Here is a 9,224-nt window from a genome sequence, read left to right on the forward strand (position 1 = left end):
ATTTCAGTAGTGTGTATGAGAGTGTTTCAGTAGTGTGTGCAAGAGAAATAAATTTCGGTTGTTTATGTGAGAGCATTTCAGTAGTGTTTATGAGAGTGTTTTAGTAGTGTTTATGGGAGTGTTTCAGTCATGTGTATGAAAGTGTTTCAGTAGTGTGTGAGATAGAAAAACATTTCAGTTGTTTTTGTGAGAGCATTTCAGTATGATAAATGATAAATGGGTTATACTTGTATAGCGCTTTTCTACCTTCAAGGTACTTAAAGCGCTTTGACAGTATTTCCACATTCACACACACATTCACACACTGATGGCGGGAGCTGCCATGCAAGGCGCTAAACAGCAGCCATCAGGAGCAAGGGGTGAAGTGTCTTGCCCAAGGACACAACGGACGTGACTAGGATGGTAGAAGGTGGGGATTTAGCGTTTATGAGTGTTTCAGTAGTGTGTATGAGAGTGTTTCAGTAATGTGTGTGAGTGAAAAACATTTCAGTAGTGTATGAGTGTTTCAGTAGTGTGTGTGAGAGAAAAACATTTCAGTATTGCGTATGAGAGAAAAACATTTCAGTAGTGTGTATGAGAGTGTTTCAGTAGTGTGTGTGAGTGTTTCAGTATTGTGTATGAGAGTATTTCAGTATTGTGTATGTGTGAGAGTGTTTCAGTAGAAATATTCAATATCAGACTATGGTGTTGTCTAGATATTTGATCAACCCCCTGAAATGTACTGCGGTAATGCATTTGGCCCAATTGTGCACTTTACTCGAGACTTCTAAACGATTACTGATAAAAGCAAAAAAAAGAAGAGCAATGAATCTTTTAGAAATATTTATTTCAGTAAACATCTGCAAATAGAACATTTACAAAAGTAAAAAAAAATCAAATAAAGCACCCCTACATCTCTGGGTCCTTTTATTTCCATCTCTCCCTCACCTCTTCCTTGCACTCTGTTGTTCCACTTTGTCAGGACAGACATGGAAATATATTCTAAAAATTCTAATTGGGGCAACAGAACCCGATATTTTTAGCCATCTTTCTGGTGACAAATACAGAAATGTTAAACAATTTTCTGGCAACAAAACCAGATGCTTTAGCTGTAGTTGTTTTTCTGGTGACAAAACAAGATTATTTTCGTCAAAGACAAACCGATTAACAAGACAAGTCTACTGTGCTATTTGTCTGTGAAATAAACTTGAATGATTTAAAAATTTGGCTCACGACTTGATGACAGGGCAAACATTTTCTCTTCCAGAAGATAGACCACTTGAGAAGCACCGCACCATCCATAGGCTGTATCTATCAACTCACACCAGCTTACTCAAAATCATCATTGATGCAGAGGTCCTGAGCAGAACCAGCAGACCCTAACCAACATTGTTTCATGCTCACTGGAAATTGCCCCGACAGCTCGTACAGCAAATTAATATTGACACAAGGAATAATGTCAGCTAATTTACCATTAACTTAAGACAAGACTTATGTTGCCTAGCTATCTAGGACTTCACTTACCTTTCCCAATCCTGCAGATCAATACTGGAGCACGTGCCTCAGTGAAATCTGTCTGGCAACGCGGCAGGTAACATCAATGTCCTTCTTGTATCTAACCATCACAGTCTGGACAGGGTAATAACAATGAAAGATTTTTAAAGAAATGTCTCTGACTTTGTTCATGAGTAAGTACTGTCGGAGGCAGATATTTACATATATCCGTATTTAAGTGTTACTTCTTTTCATTTCATAATCATATTACAAAACAGCTAGTGTTTTTCTTCCAATTGTGGTCTTTTGGTTGTCTGCAACATACTGTGTGCTTAAACCTTGAGTGAGGAATGTAAGAAAGAGAGATACTCCTTTCTCTTATCTAGCCTTATGTCCAGGTGCGGAGGACAATGGGCATGTGTTTTGGCTGGAGGGACAAGACTGCGAGGATGGGAGGAAGAGAGACTTAGGAGGGGAGAGGGTTTTTCAAGGGGGGGGCGAACCATCTTGGCGGCGCGATTGAATGTTCTATGCTGGACTGGTCTCAATGTATTTACAAAGCTTTGCAAATATATTACAAAATACCTATTCTGTCTCTGGTGGTTTTTCTACTCAGCTTTAAGTGTCGTAAAGAGCTTGGGAGCGACTTGTGACTTGAATTCCCTGGGAGGAACAACTGGTCCAAACGCAACAGTACCTGTTAAGAAGAGACTATGTTTTAACCCAGCAGATGTCCTTTACAACATTATTCCAGAGTGCAATTACATTGGAGACAGACACACAATCATTTTGGAATAAGCTGTGGATGTTTCTGTTATTTATCTGATCAAAACAAAGTTTCCCCACAGGAGTGTCAAATGGATCATTCACAATTGTTACAGCAGAAAGAATAAATGAATAACAACCCCGGTACACAAAAAACAACACCTGTTGGAATGGCATCAAAGACAATGGCAAATTGTGTGGGAGTCACAGGGACCTTAAAATGGTTGAGGAATTCCATCCATCCATCCATTTTCTACCGCTTGTCCCTTTTTTGGGGTCGCGGGGGATGCTGGAGCCAATCTCAGCTGCATTCGTGCGGAAGGCGGGGTACACCCTGGACAAGTCGCCACGTCATCACAGGGCCAACGCAGATAGACAGACAACATTCACACTCACATTCACACACTAGGGCCAATTTAGTGTTGCCAATCAACCTATCCTGGTAATCAAACAGTTTTTTACCTTCCTTATTGAAAAGCTGACTCACCAAAATAATACCATTCTTCAAACAATTGTCGAGGAAAAGTGACTTATTTTTGTAACATGCCTCTATTGTTCCAAATAAAGTATTTTGCAGGTGAGAAATTGTGACCATGTCAAGACGTGGACTATGGTGTGTTTGTTTTCCCGAGATGCAAGTAAAGCTGGACTGGTCATGGCGTGAAGGTAAATACATATTTATTTATAACACTCAAAGGAACAAAAAGCGCGCTCAAGGCGGAAGTACAAACTTGACTAACGAAACAAAAAGACTTGCACGTGGGCAAAAAACTGTGAACAATTAAACAAAAACACTGACTGTGGCATTAATAGAAAAAACTTACTTGGACAAGGCATGAAGTGTGCAGAGGTAGACATAGTGTGACAGGGGTAAGAATGCGGGATGTCACCAGAAAGACAAACTGAAAACAATGAACTTAAATACTACAGACATGATTAACGAAAACAGGTGCGTGACTCAAAACGTGAAACAGGTGCGTGACGTGACAGGTGAAAACTAATGGGTTGCTATGGTGACAAACAAGAGTGCACAATGAGTCCAAACGTGAAACAAATGGGTAATCATGGAAACAAGACACGGGAGTCAAAAGCCAAAATATGACTAAAACAAAACATGATTACACAGACATGACAGACCATGCCAGAAGGGCCTGTTTATGGAAATGTAAAAGAGAAACCGGAATCATATCAATGTTGTAGTTACACAATAACAAAAATGTTAAGCCTCCGAGATTAGAAAATACATGATGAGAAAATAATTGAGGTAGGATCTTTCAAATAGTGTCTTGAAGGTGTTGTTTAGTGTAGTAAAATTGAGAAAGTTTAGCCCACCCTTACTGTAATTGTTCATTAGAGCAGATTTCTTAATATAATGAATTGTGTTTTTGTCAATAGTCTTACATTTTTTTTGGTTTACATCTAAAGAAGTAGCTGCATATGTAAGCCGAGAGATACCTTCTTCTTTGGAGTGTAATGTTCTGCGTTTTAAAGTTAAAGTTAAAGTACCACTGATAGTCTCACACACACACTAGGTGTGGTGAAATTACTCTCTTCGTTTGACCTATCCCCTTGTTCCACCCCCTGGGAGGTGAGGGGAGCAGTGAGCAGCAGCGGTGGCCGCACTCGGGAATCATTTTGGTGATTTAACCCCCAATTCCAAGCCTTGATGCTGAGTGCCAAGCAGGGAGGTAATGGGTCCCATTTTTATAGTCTTTGGTATGACTCGGAACTCACTTTGAACTCACGACCTACAGATCTCAGGCCACTGAGCAAGGCTTTTAAGGATATATCTCTCAGCAGCCATTGGTTAAATCTTTTCTTCGTTTTGTCTACAATTGGAGTACAGTTAAAAACCAATCTAGAATTATTCCTAGGTAATTAATACTCTCCTTAATTGGAATTTTACATATAGGCAACATTTCACATCTGTTCACAGCCATTAGTTCACACTTATTCACATTTAAACGGAGACCAGAAGCCAAAGAGAATACACAATTTCACGTCCAAGGCAAGAGGAATTTGAGAAGAGTCCTTCAAACAGAGTGTTTTGTCGTTAGCTGATCGTTATTTCTCGGTCTACGGAGATCTCTTTCCATCCATCCATCCATCCATCTTCTTCCGCTTATCCGAGGTCGGGTCGCGGGGGCAGCAGCCTAAGCAGGGAAGCCCAGACTTCCCTCTCCCCAGCCACTTCGTCCAGCTCCTCCCGAGGGATCCCGAGGCGTTCCCAGGCCAGCCGGGAGACATAGTCTTCTCAGCGTGTCCTGGGTCTTCCCCGTGGCCTCCTACCGGTCGGACGTGCCCTAAACACCTCCCGAGGGAGGCGATCGGGTGGCATCCTGACCAGATGCCCGAACCACCTCATCTGGCTCCTCTCGATGTGGAGGAGCAGCGGCTTTACTTTGAGCTCCCCCCGGATGACAGAGCTTCTCACCCTATCTCTAAGGGAGAGCCCCGCCACCCGGCGGAGGAAACTCATTTCGGCCGCTTGTACCCGTGATCTTGTCCTTTCGGTCATAACCCAAGCTCATGACCATAGGTGAGGATGGGAACGTAGATCGACCGGTAAATTGAGAGCTTTGCCTTCCGGCTCAGCTCCTTCTTCACCACAACAGATCGATACAGCGTCCGCATTACTGAAGATGCCGCACCGATCCGCCTGTCGATCTCACGATCCACTCTTCCCTCACTCGTGAACAAGACTCCGAGGTACTTGAACTCCTCCACTTGGGGCAGGGTCTCCTCCCCAACCCGAAGATGGCATTCTACCCTTTTCCGGGCGAGAACCATGGACTCGGACTTGGAGGTGCTGATTCTCATCCCAGTCGCTTCACACTCGGCTGCGAACCGATCCAGCGAGAGCTGAAGATCCTGGCCAGATGAAGCCATCAGGACCACATCATCTGCAAAAAGCAGAGACCTAATCCTGCAGCCACCAAACCAGATCCCCTCAACGCCTTGACTGCGCCTAGAAATTCTGTCCATAAAAGTTATGAACAGAATCGGTGACAAAGGGCAGCCTTGGCGGAGTCCAACCCTCACTGGAAACGTGTCCGACTTACTGCCGGCAATGCGGACCAAGCTCTGACACTGATCATACAGGGAGCGGACTGCCACAATAAGACAGTCCGTTACCCCATACTCTCTGAGCACTCCCCACAGGACTTCCCGGGGTACACGGTCGAATGCCTTCTCCAAGTCCACAAAGCACATGTAGACTGGTTGGGCAAACTCCCATGCACCCTGCCGAGAGTATAGAGCTGGTCCACAGTTCCACGACCAGGACGAAAACCACACTGTTCCTCCTGAATCCAAGGTTCGACTATCCGGCGTAGCCTCCTCTCCAGTACACCTGAATAGACCTTACCGGGAAGGCTGAGGAGTGTGATCCCACGATAGTTAGAACACACCCTCCGGTTCCCCTTCTTAAAGAGAGGAACCACTACCCCGGTCTGCCAATCCAGAGGTACCGCCCCCGATGTCCACGCGATGCTGCAGAGTCTTGTCAACCAAGACAGCCCCACAGCATCCAGAGCCTTAAGGAACTCCGGGCGGATCTCATCCACCCCCGGGGCCTTGCCACCGAGGAGCTTTTTATCTACCTCAGCAACCTCAGCCCCAGAAATAGAAGAGCCCACCACAGATTCCCCAGGCACTGCTTCCTCATAGGAAGACGTGTTGGTGGGATTGAGGAGGTCTTCGAAGTATTCCCTCCACCGATCTACAACATCCGCAGTCAAGGTCAGCAGAACACCATCCTCACCATACACGGTGTTGATAGTGCACTGCTTCCCCTTCCTGAGGCGGCGGATGGTGGTCCAGAATCGCTTCGAAGCCGTCCGGAAGTCGTTTTCCATGGCTTCCCCGAACTCCTCCTATGTCCGAGTTTTTGCCTCCGCAACCGCTGAAGCCGCACACCGCTTGGCCTGTCGGTACCTGTCCGCTGCCTCAGGAGTCCTATGAGCCAAAAGAACCCGATAGGACTCCTTCTTCAGCTTGACGGCATCCCTCACCGCCGGTGTCCACCAACGGGTTCTAGGATTACCGCCTCGACAGGCACCAACTACCTTGCGGCCACAGCTCCAATCAGCTGCCTCGACAATAGAGGCGCGGAACATGGTCCACTCGGACTCAATGTCCAACACCTCCCTCGTGACATGTTCAAAGTTCTTCCGGAGGTGGGAATTGAAACTCTCTCTGACAGGAGACTCTGCCAGACGTTCCCAGCAAACACTCACAATGCGTTTGGGCCTGCCAGGTCTGTCCGGCATCCTCCCCCACCATCGCAGCCAACTCACCACCAGGTGGTGATCGGTTGAAAGCTCCGCCCCTCTCTTCACCCGAGTGTCCAAAACATGAGGCCGCAAATCCGATGACACAACTACAAAGTCGATCATGGAACTGCGGCCTAGGGTGTCCTGGTGCCAAGTGCACATATGGACACCCTTATGTTCGAACATGGTGTTCATTATGGACAATCTGTGACGGGCACAAAAGTCCAATAACAGAACACCACTCGGGTTCAGATCCGGGCGGCCATTCTTCCCAATCACGCCTCTCCAGGTTTCACTGTCGCTGCCAACATGAGCATTGAAGTCCCCCAGTAGAATGAGGGAATCACCCGGGGGAGCACTCTCAAGTACTCCCTCGAGCGAATCCAAAAAGGGTGGGTACTCTGAGCTGCGGTTTGGCGCGTAAGCGCAAACCACAGTCAGGACCCGTACCCCCACCCGAAGGCGGAGGGAAACTACCCTCTCGTCCACCGGGTTGAACTCCAACGTGCAGGCTCTGAGCCGGGGGGCAACAAGAATTGCCACCCCAGCCCGTCGCCTCTCATTGCCAGCAACGCCAGAGTGGAAAAGAGTCCAGCCCCTCTCGAGAGAACTGGTTCCAGAGCCCTTGCTGTGCGTCGAAGTGAGTCCGACTATATCTAGCCGGAACTTCTCAACCTCGCGCACTAGCTCAGGCTCCTTCCCCCCAAGCGAGGTGACGTTCCACGTCCCAAGAGCTAGCTTCTGTAGCCGAGGATCGGACCGCCAAGTGCCCTGCCGTCGGCTGCCGCCCAGCTCACAATGCACCCGACCTCTATGGCCCCTGCTATGGGTGGTGAGCCCATTGGAGGGGGGACCCACGTTGCCTCTTCGGGCTGTGCCCGGCCGGGCCCCGTGGGGACAGGCCCGGCCACCAGGCGCTCGCCATCGTGCCCCACCTCCGGGCCTGGCTCCAGAGGGGGGCCCCTGTGACCCGCGTCCGGGCGAGGGAAATCTGATCCCTTTTAAATGATTAATTTTATATGAACGGATAACAATTGGGTGGCTAACAAAAATAGATATGGAGAAACAGGATGGATGGATGGATGTTGCCATCTCTTACCAATCAAGCCAAGAAAAAAATGCTGGACAAAACTAATGAACCAACCCACGTATGTTTTGAGTATCAGTGTCTCGGAAATGATTCAGTAAAACTAAGTTTTGTACCTAGCTTCACCGAATTTGCAAGAAAAAATGCAGAAAAACATTTGGTCAATTTATACCAAATAATAATCATTTTTAATGGCTTTCATGTTACATGCACTATTGTTGGGATTCAAACAGTGACCTCGAAGTGCTCCCCTTATTTTCATGTTCTCAGATGGAAGGTATGTACAACACAGCAATAGGAAATGGTCGATACTTACAGCCAACAATTTTTTCAACACATCATCGACACCTCGGTCTTTTAAAAATGGAATACCTGTAACACAAAAAGAATCAAAAGAAAATGATATAACCCTTTGTTTCTTCCAAGTAACCATTCATTGGTGACAATTTTTAGTGGTATGTGACGTTTGATGGTTGCAAATTGAATATGTAAACTAAGTGCAGTGTCGAACATTAACAATGACTTGAGTGTAAAAGTAAGCACTCAAAGAAAAGTACATGAATGTACACATTAAGTGCACATACATGTAGGAATAATGTTAACTCATCAATACAGTTTGGTATACCAAGAGCGTATTGTATGACCCCGTATACGAGCGAGTACAGAGGAGCCGAGCCCGAGTGAACATGAACGCCAACTCATATTTACCACAATTTCCCGATAAAAACGGTTTAGGTCAAAGATGACTGCTGAATTAGCTAACCAGCACATGTAAACGTACCAACGCTACGTTAGTTTCTTGCCGTTAGTTATCAACACAGTGCATTGGTATCATGTTTGTTATGTTGTATATTTGTTGGTCGATGAGCCAAGGAGACGCCAACGAGGAATCGTCGAACAAAAAGCTTTATTTGTGTCAGCGAGCCTCAGACTGGAGCTGCAGCTCCAGGAGAAAGAGTGGGCCTGATTACTCCTCTGCTGTCTTCTTGGACTACAGTCCATAAAGGGAAACATTATCACCAGACCTATGTAAGCGTCAATATATACCTTGATGTTGCAGAAAAAAGACCATATATTTTTTTAACCGATTTCCGAACTCTAAATGGGTGAATTTTGGCGAATTAAACGCATTTCTATTATTCGCTCTCGGAGCGATGACGTCACGTCGGGAAGCAATCCGCCATTTTCTCACTTTCGTCGGTGTGTTGTCGGAGGGTGTAACAACACGAACAGGGACGGATTCAAGTTGCACCAGTGGCCCAAAGATGCGAAAGTGGCAAGAAATTGGACGAAATTTGTTCAAAATACGAGGCTGTGGGGAAAGCCGACGAAATGGTCAGTCGTTTGTTCCGCACACTTTACCGACGAAAGCTATGCTACGACAGAGATGGCAAGAATGTGTGGATATCCTGCGACACTCAAAGCAGATGCTGACATCAACTCCAAAACTGGACAGATCAGCTTTCAGGAAAAGAGAGTGGATGAGGGTATGTCTACAGAATATATTAATTGATGAAAACTTTATTCATTACTCGCGGTTTTACGTATAAATTATTATACATAAACTGTGTTTACCAATAATTTAGCTTAAAAACATTTATTTTTTACAATCATTCGAGTACATT

This window comes from Nerophis lumbriciformis, linkage group LG18 (genome assembly GCF_033978685.3).
Source record: "Nerophis lumbriciformis linkage group LG18, RoL_Nlum_v2.1, whole genome shotgun sequence".
Lineage (NCBI taxonomy): Eukaryota > Metazoa > Chordata > Actinopteri > Syngnathiformes > Syngnathidae > Nerophis > Nerophis lumbriciformis.